Here is a 20249-nt window from a genome sequence, read left to right as displayed (position 1 = left end):
GCGTCCCTGTGAGCTGTGGTGTAGGTCAGACATGGCTTGGATCCTGTGTTGCTGTGGCTGTGGCATAGGCTGGCAGCTGCAGCTCCAATTTGACCCCTAGCCTGGGAACTTCCATATGATGCAGGTACGGCCTAAAAAGACAATAAAAATTAAATAAATAAAAATTAAAAGGGTGAATTTTACCTTATATAAGACTACCTGATTTAAAAAAAAAAAAATAGAAACTTTCCAAACACGGCTGAGACAATGGACTTTCTATCCCCAGTGCCTATCACTATGACTATTGTAGAGTAGGGATTCAAACAACATAGAGACCCTCCCAGCAGTGCACCAGGACTTCTCATTCATTACCCATCTCAGCAGGCTCCAGCTGCCAGTCAAGTCCTCTCTCTTCCTTCCTCTCTCCTTTCTTCTTTCTCCCCACTCTTTTATTCTTCCCTCATTTCCAAAATTCCCATTTGTTTCTTGTGCTGAACTGTTTACTTACGCCATTTTAAAGCCATACAGTAGAAAATGGCAGAACACCATAAACCAACCATAATGAGAAAAAATTTTTAAAGTTTTAAAAAATAAAAATAAAAATTTAATTATTATTCCCATTAACTTGCAAAATGCCTGACACAGAGCAAGAGGTCAAGGAATCTTTTTGGTAAAAAGAGGGAAGGGGAGAGGAAAGAAGAAAGTTAGGAAGAGAGGAGGAGGGGAGGTCTCACTCCAGACTTCGCCTTAGGATTCAGTTTTTACCTCCAAGCATCTTATAAAGGATTTGGATACTTACAAGGAAGGGAAGACACCAGGATCACGAAGGTGGTTTTTTTAAGGCGAGGCTTATCCACTCCACTCCGGATGTGCTAATTCCTACAGTTTCCTTAAATGTGGGAAACTTGACTGCATAGTCTATGGCGAACTGCATTCATGCTTTTCCCTGATTTAAGAAAAAAAAAAAAAAAGGGATTTGGGATTTACTTTTCCCTTCCAAAGAAGAAAACTTGTCCAACTGTTGAAGCAACCTCTACACACATGTGCACGCACACACACACACACACGTATATCTACCTTAAATATATGTGTATATAATTTCATTATATCATTTACTCATTAAAGAGCTTATAAGAGGGGCTAAAAGTGAGAAGTTTTGATCTTCAAAAGTTGGAAAGATAGAATCTTGAAAGGCAGCTGTAGAATGAACACAAATTATCTTACCAATATTTGCACGTCTAAGGAGACATCATTGTATTCTAGAAGTACTAATGACATAAATGATAGAGTAAGAGAATGTGAGAAGAGAGCAAGTAACTCTGGTAAACTACCTCAGTTTCCCTAAGGCAGATGGAAGCATGTGAAGAGATTAGTTCTGAGAGAAGCAACAGGAAACACATAGATCTTAATTTTGTGGAGCATGCCTTTCTGTCATATATCCTGTCAAACCCTGTGACCAGGAAGCTTCCTGGTAGAAATGAAGAGAATAGATCCATGCTGTCCATTTAATGGATAAAATAGAGTATGGACTCTATATGGTTTGAGATCAGTCTATTCTCAATCACTTTGGAGAAATGAGATCTAGGTAGACATGAAGAATGAATAAGTGACCAATCTCTGCCCTCAAGGAGCTCAAAGTTTAGGAAGGAATTGCACACCAACAATGGGTGACATTCCAATATAATAAGTAGGGTTATAGAGAGCCATGGGAATACAAGGAAGGGACTGGTCCAGGGAACTGAAGAAGGTCTAAGATAAAGATAGCTGGGGTTTATTTTTTAACAATCATGTTAAGCCATTAGGAAAATGCACATTAAAATTTTGAGATACCACTAGGATGGCTAATAAGAAAGACAGATAAAACAAGTCTTCATGATCATGTGGAGAAGTTGGAACCCTCTTGCACTGCTGGTGGGAATTTTAAATGGTGTGTATGCTTTAGAAACAGTTTGGCAGTTCCTCAAAAAGTTAAAAGTAGAGTTATCATATAACAGCAATTTCACTCACAGGTATACAGCAAAGAGAAATGAAAGCATATGTCCACACAAAAACCAGTACACAGATATTAATAATAGCCTCAAATGGAGTTCCCTTGTGGCACAGCAGGTTAAGGATCTGGCATTGTCCCTGCAGAGGCATGGATTGCTGTGGTGGTGTGGATTTGATCCCTGACCCGGGAACTTCCATGTGCCTCGGCAAGGCCAAAAAATAAATAGGCCTTAATGGAAATAACCCAAATGCCCCTCAATTGATGAATAGATAAATAAAATGTGGTACGTATACACAATGGAATATTATTTGGTAATAAAACAAAGTACTGATTCACACTACAGCGCAGATGAAAATGTTATGCAAAGTGAAAGGGGCTAGTCACAAAATGCCATATATTGAATGATTCTAGTTATATGAAATGTACAAAATAGGCAAATCCACAGAGACAGAAAGTAGATTAGTGGTTGTCAGGAGCTTGAAAGAGGGGAAATAAAGAATAACTGCTAGGGACATGAGGTTTAATTTTGGAATGATTAAATCATTCTAAAATTGATTATGAATATATTAAAGGCCATTGAAGGGAACACTTTCAATAGGTATATTTTATGAAAAGTGAATTATATCTTGGTATAGCTGTAAAAACAAGGAAATATGACAGGATCCTAAAGTTTCTTATTGCTTGCAGGGGTGAGGGAGTAAGTTTAAGTTCATCAGAGGACAGTCCAGGAAAGGAACTCCAGGATAGAGAAGAACATGGTCCAAGGCATGGAGATATTAAAGAGCATGCTATATTGGGGGATTAGTGAGAAATCCAGTCTGGTCCTAGAAGGGTATGCAGTGTGGAGTGCTAAGAGCTGGAAAGGGGTTTCGTCTTTGGAATTTGCATCCAGTGCTGAGTTTGTCCTGAAGGCAACTGAGAACCATGAAATATTTTCAAGCAGGAGAGTGAGTCATGCTGTAGGAATATTTGTCTGGCAGTGTGGAATGAATTGTTGAGGTAGTGACTGGAGGCAAGAAAGACCAATTGGAGAGTGGCTATGAGACTGAAGGAGACCTGTCAGGACCTGAAACACCGTGATAGCAGTGGAGACGGACAAGAGAGAAAATATTTGAAAGCTAATGATGAAAAATCAGAAAGACTTAAAAAGTCACTTATGGTGCTAAGATTTCTAAGTTGGGAGAACAGGTAGATCCTGATACCAGTTTTAACATTTATAGTAAAACTGAGCAAATTTGGCATGCAGTGTCCATGAACATGCACCAGTGGGATCTCCTGCTGCAGGGGCATGAGGACTGAAGGTTCACATTCTCTGAATCCACCACTGTTTTAGCACCCAGACTGTGCCTCCCCAGCTGCTCTTAGCCAATGATTGATGTGCTACATGCACTAAGACAGGTCCTTTCCTGCAAAATGGGGCCCTCCTCTGAGAAACACTTTTTTTTTTTTATCTTTTTTTGTGCCTTCTCCCCAGCCCCAGGCAAATGGAGGTCCCAGGCCAGGAATTATATCCGAGCCACAGTTGTGACCTATGCTGCAATTGTGGCAACACCAGACACTTAACCCACTGTACTGGGCTATCAAACCTGTGTCGTGTCCCAGCACTATAGAGAGCCATTGATCCTGTTGCACCACAACAGGAGCTCCTGAGAGGCAAATTTGACACAAGGACTTCTTGCTGAACTTTCTTAGAACTGTGCTGCAGTGTAAGGCTCTACCTCTCCAATCCTCCTTCCTTCCCTCTCTACTTTGCCAAGCTCAGACCCACATGGGTCTGAGAGCTCTCTCAGGCTCTTCCAGCTCTCTCTCATTTTTTCCTCACAGGTTGCTATAGACTTAATGTTTATCCTGCCCCTCCTCCCCCACATCCATATGTTGCAATCTGGAAACCCCCAATATGATAGTATTAGGAGTCAGGACCTTTGTGGGTACCTGAATCACACAGACTCCATTTTGTCAACTCCATCTTTGACCCACAGTCCTACCCACTCCCTTCTCTGTACAACTGAACTTTGGCCGGCTCACAAGGAATGAGCCCAAGCCAAAACGGTTCACCATCAACTTTTACCCTCGCCTTCATCTGATAGGAAAACTGGAAGAGTAGCTTTTTCTGATACGAATGGTTAATGGTCATGAGCCCCCAGTCCCCCCCCCCCCGAGTCTGGGGAGAGGGGGAGATCCCCTGTGAAACATGCTTCTCACTTGGTATTCAAATACTAGTTTTAGTTTTGGCCTCTCTAAACCCCCCTGGCCACCTTTTGGTGGTGTGGAGTGCAGCTGTAAATGCCTCTGGATCTTCTGCCTGCCTCTACCTGATCCTTCCTGCCTGGGTGTAAGTTACCCACAACATCATAATTGCACTATATGGAGCTGCACACCTAGCTTTTCAGTCTCAAAGGGCCTTCTCAGTTAGAGGATAGTAGTCAATATCTTCCTTCCAAACGGGTGATTAGAGTATGAGGGTAAAGCCTTCAGGATGGGATTAGTGCTCTCAAAAGAGAAAAACTCAGAGACCTCCCTCAACCCTTCCTCCATGTGACAAGACAGTGAAAACATAGCCATCTGCAATCCAAAAGAGGCTTCTTACCAGAATTCAACCATGCTGACAACCTGATCTCGGATTCTAGCCTACAGAACTATAATAAACCTCTGTTGCTTGTAAGCTAACCAGTCTTTGGTGTTCTGTCACAGTAGTTCACACAGACTAAGACAGAAACTTGTACTGAGAAGAATGGGTGCTGCTGTAGCAGATACCTGAAAATGTGGAAACACCTTTGAGATGTGCGGAGTCTGGAAGAGCTCTGAAGTGTGTGCTAGAAAAAGCATCCTTTCCATGAGCAGGCTGGTAAGGGCAATGGTGCTGAGAGCTCACAAAAGAGAGGAACTGCAGGGTAAGCCTCTGTCTTCTTAGAGGTTACCTAACTAGCCATGGTCAGAGTGTTGGGAGAAAGATGGACAGTCAATGCCATCCTAATGAGGTCACAGGCAGAAATAAGGAACACATTACTGGACAGGAGAGGAAATCCTTATTATAAAGTGGAAAAGAATTTAGCTGAGTTGTGGAAGATAGAATTGTGATCGATGAAGTCGTATAGTTAGCTGAAGTGATTTCTAAGCAAAGTGTTGAAGGCATAGCTTGGCTCCCCCTGACTGCTCCTAGTAAGCTGTAAGAAAGGAAAAATTACTTAAAAACAGAATTGTTAAGGAAAAACATACTAGAAATAAAAGATTTGAAAAACTCTCAGCTGATGGATATTGCAAAAAATGAGAGCATGCGAGGAAGAGAAGACTCGGGTGTGGCAAGGAGGCTAGTTGATAAGGATTTTAGTCTGAGTGTGAATTGTGGACCTAGTCTGCTCTCTAAGCAGAAGCCAGGCACTACTCCCCAAGCCAGTGGAAGAGTGACCCCAAAACAATTCAGAAAGCACCAGAGCTGCTGGTCCACCACTAGCCCAAAGTGCAAGGGAGTAGAGAGTCAGGGTGTAGGAAAGAGCAAATGGTGTAAAAGTCAAAAGATTGGCACCATTGGGCCTGGTACAGCACAGGCCACTTTGGCTGCCCCTCTGGAGGATGCAGACAGCAAATTATGGCAGCCTCCATGTGGGCCTAAGGGATATGGCTGCCTCCACCTGGATTTCAAAGGATGAGACTATCTACCAGAGCCTCGGGTACAGGACCTCGTCCCAAGAGATCCCCAGAGTCCAGGCAGAAAACTGTTGCAGGGCTGTCCCACTGAGCCCTGGGGTGACATTGCCTCCACAGCAGTCCTAGAGGGCAGAGCACTGAGCCAAAGAGAATTTTTCAGAGATTTTAGGATCTCATAAAGTTTGGACTTGCTTGAAATCAGTTACCTCTTTCTTTTTCCTATTTCTCCCTCTTGGAATGGAAATGTCTATCCTATGCCTATGCCACCTTTGTATTTTGGAAGCACACAACTTGCTTGGTTTCACAGATTCACACCTGGAGAGAAGTGGCCTCAGGAAGAGGTGTACCTTGAGTCTCACCCTATCTCTGATGTAGATGATACTTAGACAAGAATTTAAACTTTATACTTTAGTTGATGCTGGACCAAGTTAAGACTTTTGGATCTGTTGAGATGGAATGAATGTATTTTGCCTGGACATGAAGTGGGTGTGGGGGGCAGCAGTGGAATATTATAGCTTAAACAGTTGTATACCTCCAGAATTCATAGGTAGAAATCTTAACCCTCAATATGATGGTATTAGGAGATGGGGGGGGGGGCTTTGAAAGGTGATTAGGTCGTAGGGCAAGGCTCTCACAAATGGGATCAGAGCCCTATGCAAGAGAACCCAAAGTGTTTCCTTTGCCCCTGCAGCCATTTGAGGACAGTGAGAAGTCAGTAATCTATAAGCCAGGATGTGAGCCCTCACCAGACAGCAAATCTATCAGCACCATGAGCTTGGACTTACCAGCCTGCAGAACTGTGAGAAATAAATGTCTGCTGTTTATAAGCCACCTAGTCTATGGCACTCTGTTATAGTAACTTGAAAGGACTAGAACACAGTTATTTTCTCCAAAAAACTTCCAGCAATCAAATCCCATCTTGGTATCTGCTTCTCAGAAGATCCAAAAATGATGGAAAAGCATTAGAAATAATGCTCCTTATTCCTTTGGCCCAGTTTCATTTTTTTCCTTTGAAATTCAACATTCATTCAACAAACATTTTTGAGCAATTATATATACAATGATCCAAAGAATAACTGAAATCAAAAACCACAAAGAATTCTTTGGTTATAATTGTTTTCCAAGGTTCTGTGGTTTTGTATTTCATGACTTGGCTTTGTCTCACTATACTTTTTATATTGTAGAAGAATATTGGTTTTCATGTGAAAATAAACATTATACAATACTTGAGAAGGAAAACAAAGTTAAAACTTTTAGGTTGTTCCAAATATTTACACATATTTATTGACAAACATAGAAAAAAGACCAAAAAAAAAAAATCCAAAAACATGAATGTTGATTTCTGAGAGGTAAAAATTATGAATTATGGGTTAGAATTATGGGCTATTTTCCATATTTACTCCCTTCATCACATTTTTTAATTATCCAAAATTTCTGCAGGAGTTCCTATTGTGGCTCAGCAGTAATGAACCTGACTAGTATCCATGGGAACACAGGTTTGATCCCTGGCCTCGCTCAGTGATTTAAGGACCTGGTGTTGCCATGAGCTGTGGTGTAGGTGGTAAACGTGGCTTGGACCTGGCGTCGCTGTGGCCTTGGTGTAGGCCAGCAGCTACAGCTCCAATTTGACCCCTAGCCTGGGAACTTTCATATGCCACGGATGTGACCCCAAAAAGAAAAAAAAAATCTTTAATAAATGTTCTGATAATGAGCAAGATTTCTATTTTTTGAGGTTAACCACAGAAACAGCTAAACTCTTTGAGGCAGATAAGAAAAGGTTATTTTCTAGTTTCAGAGACCTTGGTTAGACTCTTTTAGTGTGTTGCTATGGGAATTAACATAAAAATAAGAATTTCTTTTTTTTTTTTAATCTAGAAAGATCCATATACAATGCTGAATCTCCTAGATTATCTGAATCATCCCCCTGCAGTTCAATGTCAATGTTCTCATAAGTCTTATTGTTAAAACCAGGTTTGAGAGTTCACCCCCACAAAATATGCTATAAACTATGAGAAACTACTCTCTTAAATATAAGAAAAAATACACCCCCAATGCTCAGTAACACTGAAAAGATATTTAAATTCCATACAACTCTCAAAAAAAAATTTAGGAGCAGTGATGTCTACTTGTGAAATGCACTTCAGTTCCCTTTCAACTACACCCTCACTTTTTTTTTTTTTCTTCTTGGTCTTTTTCATAGAAACTCATCTTTGTACCCAGGCTCCTTTTTTTTTTTTTTGCCCACAGCAAGAAAGTCAGATGTGGCACAAGCTTGTACCTATAAGATAAAAAGAAAGGGCATTACACTTTCGTCCTTGGGATATTTCATTTTGCTTGCTTCATTATGTCTACAGCAAGCTAGTTTTTCAACATTTGTGCCATTCAATTTCTCAACCAGAATCCAGTCAAGAGTAAAATATAAACTTATAACTCTTGCCAACCACTGAACAACTACTCAAACAGAGCTCTGGATTAAAAGGCCTGCTAGATATGGAAAAATGAAGGTTACCATTCAAGAACTTTGGCACAAAGACAGCATCAAAGTGTAAGAAAAAATGGCATTATTGGAAAAATGGAATTGTTTTCCTTCTTTAAGAAGACAAATTTCATTGTTTAAAAGACTACACAGTACTCGGTCTGAAATACAGAGCTCTGGGCCAAAATCTCCAGCTTTAATCTCTTGTTGTAATAGGCTGAGCCAAGATTGGTGTGTCCAGGTAGCTCTCAGGGAATGGTGAGAGCCATTCAATGTTATGAAAAAATTTGGAAAATACATTCTATTTTGGAGGAACCAAGCCATTTTTTTTATGCCTTGCTATGAATTGGACTAGTGTCCCCAATCTCAAATTAGTATATATATTTTTTAAAGTAAATGCTTTAATTATCCAAAACCAATAGGACTTGAAATGTAAGCAATCTCATTTCACAATACAGAGCAACAATGGCAACAATAAAGCAGGTCATTATTATGAGATCCTACATTAATTACTCACATGTAATGTAACAACCATTGGACTGAGAATTAAAGAAAGCCAAATTCTAATCTTCAATCCACCTTCTTCTAACTCTACTAATTAGAGCAAACTAAATGAACTTTGTCAGTTTCCCCATCTGAAAAATAGGTTTAATAACACTTCCTCTGTCAACCTCAAGGAATCATTTGAGATTTGAATAAGAAAATGGGATAAAAGTGATTTGAACATCGTGAAGCATTACTTAAAACAAAAATGATTATTACTTCCAGCTAGAGTAAATCATTAATGTATAGTACATGGTAAAAGTGGCAATGTGAATTTCTACCCCAGATAGCAATGTCAGATAGAATGCTCTCCCTCCCTCTCTCTCTCTCTCTCTCACACACACACACAATCCTTTATTGAAGCCAGCTAAGAAGAGCAACATGACAGATAAAAGAATAATATTTAAGAGCAAGTTAAAGATCTTCTTTAAGTCATTAAAGAAAAAAACCTGTTTTATGTTCTTAATATTTAATATGATTTCAGTAGATAAAATATTCCTTTCTTCTTAAATATGCATATATGAAAAAATTATAAAATTAGAACTCTACCTTATACCATTCACCAAAATAAAATCTCCATGACAAAAAAGAATGAAATTTTTGAAAAACCAGCCAGAAAAAAATAGGCGACTATTCTCTTATATGAGGAGGAAAATTTTCTAAGCATAAAAGCAAAGTAAAAATCATGAGATAAATCATTAGTAAAATTTAATAACAGGAGATCCCATCGTGGCTCAGTGGAAATGAATCTGACTAGCATCCATGAGAACGCAGGTTCTATCCCTGGCCTCGCTCAGTGGGTTAAGGATCCTGCATTGCCATGAGCTGTGGTATAGGTTGCAGACGTGGCTTGGATCTGGTGTTGCTGCTGCTATGGTGTAGGCCAGCAGCTCTAGCTCCGACTCAACCCCTAGTCGAACTTCCATATGCCACTGGTGCGGCCCTATAATAAATAAATAAATAAAATGTAATAACAAAAATTAAAACTTTGTGCATATCAGAACAAGATCACTAAAAAAATAAAAGGCAGATGACAAACTGGAGAAATATCTATAACATGTTAGCAAAGGATTGGTACTGATCTTTAACCCACTGAGCAAGGCTGGGAATCGAACCTGCATCCTCATAGAAACTATATCGGGTTCTTAACCCACTGAGCCACAATAAGAATTGGGATTGGTATTCTTAACACATAAATAACTCAAAGTAAACTAATATAAAATAAATATTACAATAAAAATTGATATACAGTTCAAAAAAGAATATAGTTAATAAACATAGCTTTAAAAAGTCAATTTTCAGATTAACAAAAATGGTAAGTTAAAACAAAACAGTTATTTTTCTCATATAAACTTGATGAAGGTTTCAGCAAGACCAGCACAACCATAAATGGCTGATGGGACCTTAATTTGTGACAGCATTTCTGAAAGGTCATTTAGCCATATAAATTATTTTACTTGTTAAAATAAATTTGCTGAGTACCAATAAAATTCAGATACTCTGCTGCAGAATAGAGACAGAACAAGACATGCAAATTTCCCCTTATGATCTGGTAGAGAAAATCAGCATTAAATTGATTTACAAATAGCTATAGTGATAGTGTGAGATGACTGGAAGAAGTAATCAGACTTGAGATCTGTTTTGGATATAGAAGTCATAGACCTTGACATGAGATGTGAGGTACTGCTATCAAGAACAGGTTTCTAGCATGAGCAAGTGAACTTCTTCCCAACTGGATGGATGGTAGCTCTTCCTCTGGTAAGGGCAAACCCCAAGGAGGAACAGGCTGAGAAGTGGAAAAGGAGATAAGGTGTGAGGATGTTAGGTGGGACATGCCTGAGAGACATCCAAAAATGTAAGGAAACAGGTCAGAAAAACAGGTCTTCATGGAAAATATGTTAGTGAATTATCAACATAAAGTTTATATTTAAAGCCATGGGAGTAGAAAAGACAGGATAAGAAAAAAAAACCAAACAAACAAACCAAAAAAAAAAAAAAAACAACAACAAAAAAAACCCAGGGAGGAAAAGGGACATTGCTATTGAATTGCTGAGTTGTGGAGGAAAAGAGTTTTGTGAGTGCTGTACTTCTGAGAAGTCAGGTAAACACAAGACTGAAAAGTATTTGGGGGATTTTGCAATCTGAAGATCATTGGTATTTTAATGAAAGGGTTTAAATCACTCTATTTCCAGGCATTTATTCTAGGGAAGTAATTAGAGGAACACAGAAAACGTTAGATAAAAATATGTCACAGAACTGCTTATAATAGGAAAATAGCAAAAACAATCTAAATGATTGAAAGCAATTATTAATTTTTTTTCTATAAATAGAATGCTATTTAGCCATTCAAAGTGTTTTCGAAGAATGCATAAGTGTATAAGAAAATGTTAAGGGTAAAATATTAATTTTTTAAAAAGCAGAATAAAAAATAACATTTCAAATTTTGTAAAAAAAATCACAAATATAGAATATCACATAAAATATATTTAAAGACTATCTAATTCATCTCTGTCAAAGTTATGGATGATTTCTATTATGTTTTTTAAAGTTTCAATATTTCTACTATGACTGTGTATTACTTTAATAGAGAAGAAACTACAAATTATACACATATTTTAATAATAAATTGCCTATGCAGCTTTGAGCACTCTAGAGTTTTTAGTGACATTAAAATCATTTTTCACAATTCAAATGTGTTTCAATTGATTTGTCTGACCAATCCAAGATGTTTTTACTTTATAATAAAGTGGAAAATATTGATCCAAACTTTTTTTCACATGTCAAAAATCCAGAAATAGCAAAATTAAAGCTACCAAATCAATAAATAGTATTTAGTAAGAGTTTATTGTATATATAAGAACCGTTTGCAAACTGGCAGCTTTGCAGTTCCAAGGTTGACAAGAAGCTTGGGAGCATGAAGTTACAGGACAGTTTATAAAGTGAAAATGAGAAAGTTGTTAACCTTTACAATGATTGGTTATTACAGTGAGGGTTTTTAGACAGCAGGAAATTGGTTAAAAGTGATTATCTCATACCATTTTAAGGAAGATGACTTACTGCTTTTATGATTGTCAGAGGCACTTACAAGAAATAACTTAAGCTAAATTTCACTTGTGCTCATAAAAACAAGCTGGATTTATTTTTGCTTACATGGCTTAAATGGTTTTGTCTCCTCAGAGGATTCTCAAGTCTGGTCTTCCTTTTGTATTTAGCACATAAAATAAATTGAGGTTGTAGGGAAGAGTTGGAAGAGAATGAATGACTCATGGGATAATCAAGGAAGGATACTAGAAAAGAAATGATCCCCAAGGTTTATTACCAAACCCTAAGCTCAGCCCCTTGCATGAAGAGTTGCAGAGACATGGTAAAGTCTCACTTCTAAACCTAGGACCCCTGTGTCTCTATTTCTTTAGCTGATTCTGCTGCAGACACTGCTAAATGGATGAAAAAGAAACCCCAAATTCCCTCCTAAAAGTTAAATTTCTATATCACTTTTTTTTTAAAGTGATATAAATAAAACTAAAAAAACAACCACCAAAAGAAAAGGACAATAATTGATCTATACTCTTGGTTTCAAAACTCAATGTTCAAACCTATCGCCCATCAAAATGATATCTGGGGAAGAAGCTTAGAGATCTAGATAATAGCTTCCAGCTAAAAAACAAAAGAGCAATAGAGTAGGTTTTGAATGGTTCATTGAGTTTCTGGCCTAGAGCAAGTCACTCTCTGCTTAAAAGAAAGAAATAATAGTGTGCCTTTCAAAATGTTACTATGCTTTCAAAAATCAAAATTGAGAGTTTGTAATAAAAGACATCACTTACTTGCAAAAAAAGCAAAAAAATGTATAGTAAAATAGTTACAGAAAATAAAAATCTTCACTGCATTACCCCCACGCCACACATACACACACATACCCCTCGGAGAGATGCCAGTTGTTTCATTCCAGGACTGACGAAACATTGCAAACTTGGTGACAAAAGTCACTGAGGTAGACAGAAATTTTGAGACGAAGAAATCCAATATTTTTTGTTTCTGAAATTAAGAAGTGTTTACCTATGCCATACTTTTTCTTTTTCTTTTTTTTTTTTTTTTTTTTTTTTTAAGGGCTACACCCTCAGTATATGGAGGTTCCAGGCTAGCGGTTGAATCGGAGCTGTGGCCGCTGGCCTACGCCAGAGCCACAGCAATGCAGGATCTGATCTGCATCTGCAACCTACACCACAGCTCATGGCAATGCCAGATCCTTAACCCGCTGAGCTAGGCCGGGGATCGAACCCGCCACCTCATGGTTCCTAGTCGGATTTGTTTCTACCACACTACGACAGGAACTCCTATCCCATACTTTTCCCATATGCACTTTTCTTTCTTCCATTCAGTTATACACCCTCAAAACTTCTCCAGCACTACTTACTACAATCAAAACATCTTCCTTCAATTTCAATCCACCTTAAACTAAGGTTATCCTTTTTTTTTTTTTTAAGATCTATTTTACTTGCTTCAAAAGAAATTCTCCATTGAAACAAAGAACTTAAAATAATTCACAGTGATAAGTTCATCTTTAATAACGTTAATCATAAAGACTAATAAGTAAAATCAGCTTTTTAATGAAAAGCATCCACATCCATTAGCACAACTAGGTATCTTGCTTGGTAATCTTACTGCCTCCCTTATTAAAAACCTGTCATTTTAATTATTCTTGACTTTTTGCCTCATTTTTTTTTAATGATTTTCCTTTTTTTTTTTTCTTTTGGCCAAGCCCAAAGCATGCGGAAGTTCCAAGGCCACGGATCAAATCCCCCCTGACCTGAGTCACTGCTATGGCAACCCTGGATCCTTAACCCACTGAAGCCACCAAGGAACTCCATCTGCCTCAATTCTTAAGAGAGATTAAAACTCAACCTTTCATTTTGACAGATTTTAATTTTACCAACTTTCAACTTTTAGAGTTTTGAAAGTTTTCATTAAAGTAGACTATTAGCAGAGCTTTGTTAAAATAATTTACTCACTGGAGTTCCTGCTGTGGCACAGCAGAAATGAATCCAACTAGGAACCATGAGGTTGAGGGTTTGATCCCTGGTCTTGCTCAGTGGGTTAAGGATCTGGCATTGCCTTGACTGTGGTGGAGATTGAAGACACGGCTCGGATCCGCATTGCTGTGGCTGTGGCATAGGCTGGCAGCTGTAGCTCCAGTTAGACCCCTAGCCTGGGAACCTCCATATGCTGCAGATGCAGCCCTAAAAAGCAATAATAATAATAATAATTTACTCATCATCTCCTTTTATTACTATGGGCTCAGTTTCCAAAAGGCCTCTAAACTTTATCTTCAAAATATGATAAGCTTCTCAGTAGACAAAATTGCTTACTTTCTGCATAATGACTAATTTCAACCATAGTAATACAAGAACTTATCTGTGATTTTAGACCTAGCCAGCTTATTAATCCAAAATAATTGTTTCTTATTATTTAAGAGCTGTTAGATATTTAAAACTTGAGTTTGGTGTCAAAGTGGCAGAATATTTAACTTATTCATCCACTTTATTTGCTCCCTAAATCTAGACTAAGCCCATGCACTAACTAGACCATGATTTCCAAATGCAAATGCCTACCAGGGTCAAGAAAGTTGAGAATATATGATAAATAAATAAATAAATGTATAAATTATCATTGTAATTATATTATCAGAAAGGAAAAACTTTAACAATAGCAGTTATCATACTGTCTTAATTTATAAAATCAGGAAAAAAATTAAATCTAAAACTAGGAAATAAAACACAAAACAGCTAGGTTTTGATGATGGAGATGAGGGAGAGAGCTCTGGTTAAGAAAACTGCAATGAATTGTAGCATGAGAAAGCCCAGATGTAGATGAAACAATGGTCAGCGATTTTTTTTAAGCAAATGATCTTGAGAGCCTTTGAAAATCTAAAGGCTCTTCAAGAGTCTCAAGGGATAGAGATAAGGCTGCAAAAGTTTCATCAATTCTAAAAGCTGGTAGAGGCCAGCTCTGATTTAAACACTTATTTCTATTGGCAACTTAGTGTAATGAGCCCCAAATCAATCAATGAACTAAGTACAGTATAGGGGGAAAGGTGCTATTTTTTTTATTATTCATTATGTAAAAATTAAACATTATGCAAAGCATTCAAACATTTAAGAATCATATTACCACCAAGTCTTGGCAACCAAGACACAACAAGGAATCAAAGCAAAAAAACGAACTGTAATAATACAGCAGCTGGTGTTTTTCTGCAAACCAATTTGTTTATAGGTATTAGGTAACAAACTAGAAAGCTCTCACAGGATTCAAAAGCGGGTCAAATACTGAGATAAGTGCACTGCCATGTTCTAAAGTACATAACCCAAGTACCATAAGGCCAAAACATGCCCTCCCCCTGACACACACTTAAATCACTTCTTTTCTGTCCACTCTCATTCTTTTGTTTCTTCTGATAAAGCACAATATTCTCATACTCCTTCATTATGGCACTTACCCTAAGCTGACTTGCACTATGGTTAATTGTCTTTTGAACACTAGAGGACAGGAAAAGGTTATGTTATCATCACTAACATATCCAGCAGGGTCCCTGGTAGAAAATAGCAGCTCTGACTCAACTCTGCCTTGAATCAGATGGATGGTGGTGTTTCCCTAATGCTTGCTGGTAGTTCTGGGTTTTTTTTTTTTCCAGCTATTCTCTAGCAAACATCTGCCCTACCTTCATATCTGGCTCTGCTGCCAGCCTTATCAAGAACAGTCTCACTTCTCCCGTCAGAATCTGTCATCCAGAAATGGTTCAAAAAGTTTGTTTCTCATAATACCCTTAAGCTGGCTCCAACTTTGTGTCTTGATATTGAAAATGGTTTTTTTAACAACTAGCTTTTCCTTCACATTTTACAAATTATTCCTGATACAAAATTATCCCAATTTCTTATAAAACCACAAAATGACGAAAACTGGCCTAATATAGTCAATAACCTTCCTAAGGCTCTATAATGATAAAGACTTGAATGCTGTTAAATTTATCTCCAAATTTTCTATTATTGCAAATTCCTACCTCTTCAGAACTACTGTTTAACTCTCTCCTAGGACATAATTTGGTCCTTAACAGGTATTGACTCTTCTTTCTGGCAGTTCCGACATCTTCATCCTTACAGCAAGAGACAAGTTTTAATTTCTCTGCTAAAACAGCTGCCAAGAGAAATGGCACTGCTGAAAAGTGAATTCGATTCAATTCTCCTTTGGGCTGGTGAATCCATGTGCTCAAGAGGGCATCCTAAAAGTCTATCAGGTATTGCAGGAGAACAAGACCCTGTTTTGCTTGAGCAGGCCCTTTACAAAAGAAGATCAGTACTGCTCAAACCTTGGTGCATCTATGAATTACTTGGGGATCTGGTTAAATGCCCATTCTGGGTCTTGCATTTCTAAATCCCTCCCAGATGATGTTGTTACAACTGGTCCACTGAGACCACACTACAAGCACCAAAGATCCACACAAGGTGCCTTTTGAACTCTTCCTTTGATGCTTTTTCAGTTTTCCTTTTTTCCAAAGCACCACCCAATTGCTACTCCTACCCTTGGCCACACTGCAATAACCTCCTCAGGCTGGCCTCTCATATGCTGGTCCACATTAGCCCTTCATTACTCTTTTTTTTTCTTTTTCTTTTTCTGTCTTTTTAGGGCCGTACCCATGGCATATGGAGGTTCCCAGGCCAGGGGTCGAATCAGAGCTGTAGCTGCCAGCCTATGCCACAGCCACAGCAAGGCCAGACCTTAGCCGTGTCTGTGACCTACACCACAGCTCACAGCAACACCAGATCCTCGACCCACTGAGAAAGGCCAGGGATTAAACCCATGGATACTGGCTGGGTTCCTTAACCACTGAGCCACGACAGGAAGAGCCCGTCATTACTCTTTGTATAGTTCCTAAGAGACCTGCCCTAAGCAGGCTGCAACACTTCAAGAGAAAGCTAGTCAACTGACTCACATGAAATATTAATAGATGCTTTTTGAACTATGCTTTATTTTATGAATGTCTACTGGATCTAAGGTCAGTAGGAGGAAGATTCTAAAGCAAGGGTGAGGACAATCCCAAGCCATTGAAGCTACCTAAATTCACCTGCATCAGCTGATTCACTTCTGCCCTTGAATGTTATCATTATACTAGAAATTTCCATTATTTGGCATCTCTTAAGTTCACTTGCCTAGAGAGACTCTGATTCTCCTTATTTTCTCCTAACCCCCAGGTTGAGATGCTGTGACAGCTTACTCAGGAGCTGAGACTGTTAAAAATGGTGAAGTGCTCCTAAAATCATATCAGACTTGGCAATATTACAGGGATGAATCAGACACAGAAGTATGTTCAACTTTCAGCTAAAATGAGAATGTCTTTATCTAAATTCCATTAAACCTGGCACCTTTCAGAGAGTTCTCCAACAGGAACAAAACTCAAACACTATGTCTGCAAGCCTGCCAAGTTCCCCTTATCTGAATAACCTTCAATTTAGGACTGGCCTATATCATTGACTTTAGAAAATTACCTGTCATTCCATTTTTGCTTCTTGTGTAATTTAGGTTTTGCTATAGTCAAGTTCAAGTATCATTTACAACATAACATTAGGATTCCTTTATGGTCATTATTTTAACTTCCATAAGCATACATGTGGGTGAGATAGAGAAAAATTTTTTAAATATTGCATGATCAACTGCTCCTGTGCCAACATGGGAGAATCACCAGCCTCCAATTTGAGATGTATTTGCCCCTGAGAAATGTTTTTTAAGCAGAGTTGAAGGTTGGGTCCTCTGTAAACTGGATGAATGTGCCTTGTCTCTTTCATAGATTAGTCATCAATAGAAACAGAAAGGAGAGGTCGAGTCAACAAGAGGTGAACCATATCCTTAGGTGATGCAAAATAAGAGAATTACAAGAATGGGAACCAGAAAAAGAAAGATATTTGTCTAGGATCTCCTTCTTAACCCACTAGCAGAAGTTTGATTACAGCTCTTATACTTGCTTCTTTAAACAAAGATTATCCTAATTACCCTAATGATTTTTTGAACAATTACTTAGAAAAGCAGTGCCTCACTTTCCCAATTAGGCAAACAAAACAAGGATCTGATTTTACAGTATCGACAGAATGAACTCAGCCACAGCCGGGAGTCAGCAGAGCAGAGTATTGGCAGGCACAAACACAGAGCCTCTTCTCCTGAACTCCTAAAGGCACAGGAAGTGTTTATTGGCATTTCCGATTTGGGAATTCACCATCTTCTTCCCCTTGAGTATAAAAAAAAGTTGACACAAAAATTTATTTCAAAGTGCATACACTGGGCAAGGTAGAGTAACCCTGAATATGTCTAAAGCTGAACAGACTTAAAAGCTGTTATACTCAATCTCCACCCCCCCATCTATGTGTCTTTGATTTATCAAGAAAACTCCCAGCTAACTTCTACACTCTGGCTTGGAAGGAACAAGCAGGAACTCATTAATTATGAAGCACACAAAGCAAGCATGTGCTGGGAAGTTATGTAAATCCAATTAATTCTTAAATTCCAGACTCAGACGTAGAATCCTGGGATGGCCTCTTAGTTTCCCACCAGCAGCCTTGGTAGCGTATGGAACAAAGGAACAATGGAGCTAACGCAGGTTGTAAATCTACTGTGATGGACTGATTCCTCAGTGACATTGGAGGCTGGAGAGAGGGCTCTGTGGCAGAGGGCCCTGGAAGCCAGCAGCCTTGGTGATTGCCGAGCAGCTGGGAAACGTTATCCCAGAGTCAGGAGCAGCCTCTACCAAGCATGAGATGTCTGCAGGTGCTCTCCATCATCCTTAGTAAATGCCAGTGAGTTGTCTGTCATGTTCAGGATCTGGTCAGACAGAAAGAAAAATGTGTACAGCAAGGTCCTTTCCCTGTTATGCCCTTGTTTACTTTATCTATAAACACCACTCAACCCCGTGGCCCCCAGGAAATGCTCAGTGAGCATCTGTTGAAAAGGCACATAACCCAGAAACCGAGAATGGGAGCATTTCAATAGATTAAAGGACAGAAGCCAACAGATCCACTTATGAATTAAAAAAAAAAAAATTGGAAGAAAGAATTGTAGACAGAGGTTGTCTAAGTGAGTTTGAAAACTAATCAAGCTACTGTCAGTATTATCTGGATTTTAAAGATCTGACATTTTCAGAAACTGCCTTCTCTTAATTATATAATGCCTAAAGTTCTCCTTTCTGAAAATTACCAATTTCTGAAATAAAAATGTTCTTTATGCAGTATATGATAAAAAAGTGTCTTATTCCTCTGTTCTTGCACTAACATGAAATCTATTTGCAAGACTTCTGTTTGAAAACATACTTGAATCTTTACAAATATTACCAAAAATTGTATTACTTTATATTGCTTTATCAGAAAGTTGGCCTAGGCTAAAACAGAAGTGTTCTATACTTCTCACTCAGCAAAGGCCATTACATACCCAAGGCAAGCAATTATTTGCCAGACTAAACTATTAAACTGTTTCATGACTCAGAACCAATTGTCAACAGTATAATGCAAATATTTTAGAAAGCTAGATTACATAGGACTAGCTCACAATGAAAAGTTCAAAGTATATTTACTTAATAAATATAATAAATATGTATGTTGATCAATAAAATATTAGATGTAGATTAGGTTTTTTTAAGTATTTCCATTGCAAAACAGAAAAAAATAACTGTTGCTATTATATTTTCTTGTTCAGTGTCCTCTCTCTGTTAGTAAAGTAGAACATTAGGCAAGCATAATAAGAAATCTTATCCTAGAACAAGGAAAGCCAAGAGTCAACAAACTTTTTCTGTTAGAAGTCAGATAGCAAATGTTTTAGGCTTTACAGGCTACATGGCCTCTGTCACAGCTACCTAACTCTGCAGCTATAGCATAAAAGTAGCCATAGGCAATACACAGAAGAATGAACATACCAGTGAGCCAATAAAACTTTATTAACTAAAACAAGTGACAGACCAAATTTGACCCACAGACCAGTTTACCAATGCCTGAGTAAAGCCAAACCCCACTATAAAAATCAGGTTCAACAATGTTGGATAATTTTACCTAATAATTTCAGTACTTGGCATTTATTCCAACTGCATTTTCTAATTATACTAAACTCATATTTTCACAAATATGTAGGAAATGAAAATTTCTGATTAAGTATATAATCAGGTTAACAGTTTTTCAATAAATATTCATTAAACTAGAATGTGTCACATAATATTTGCTACTAGATTATATAGAAAATTGCAGGTAAGGCAAATAATATTCTGCTAAATCATGATAATCAAAGTACCTTTCAGGATCCTAAAATGGTTCTGAAATGTAACTATAAAAAAACTTCATTATATAATATTGTTAAAATCTAATTTCAAAAAGGCAAATCATGACTCAAGCAAATATAAGCATTTTAAAGGTTTTATTTAACTCATTATTTAATGAGAGAACAGGTAAGATGCCAAAACTGGTTCAAAGAACATTTGAAAAGGTTTACATAGGTAATTTAACAAGAAAACATTAGGAGAAGATTACTGGGTTAGATTTAAAACTGGTTAATTGACCAACAGCTGAGATTATCTGTTCCACTGACCAGAAATTATTT

The 20249-nt window shown here is 37.9% G+C and overlaps 1 protein-coding gene and 1 non-coding gene across 2 annotated transcripts in view; one reads left to right on the top strand and one right to left on the bottom strand.

Moving 5' to 3' along the window:
• Positions 1 to 20249, bottom strand: part of DIPK2A (divergent protein kinase domain 2A) — a 226833-nt gene that overhangs the window by 136172 nt on the left and 70412 nt on the right. The window contains exon 2 of the transcript XR_014824078.1: positions 779 to 925. The gene's annotated coding sequence lies outside the window, so the exon portion shown is untranslated. The remainder of the gene's footprint in view (positions 1 to 778; positions 926 to 20249) is intronic.
• On the top strand, positions 771 to 928 carry LOC146397515 (U1 spliceosomal RNA). The gene has a single exon (XR_014825439.1). It is a non-coding gene; the product is annotated as a U1 spliceosomal RNA (small nuclear RNA).

Source organism: Sus scrofa, chromosome 13, assembly GCF_054392235.1.
Source record: "Sus scrofa isolate SSC_HxYL_T2T_F1_AM1 chromosome 13, Sscrofa_HxYL_maternal_Yorkshire_Landrace_v2.0, whole genome shotgun sequence".
In the NCBI taxonomy this organism is placed as follows: Eukaryota; Metazoa; Chordata; class Mammalia; order Artiodactyla; family Suidae; genus Sus; species Sus scrofa.
The sequence above is the reverse complement of the archived record's forward strand: the minus strand, read 5'-3'. Positions and strand labels throughout refer to the sequence as shown.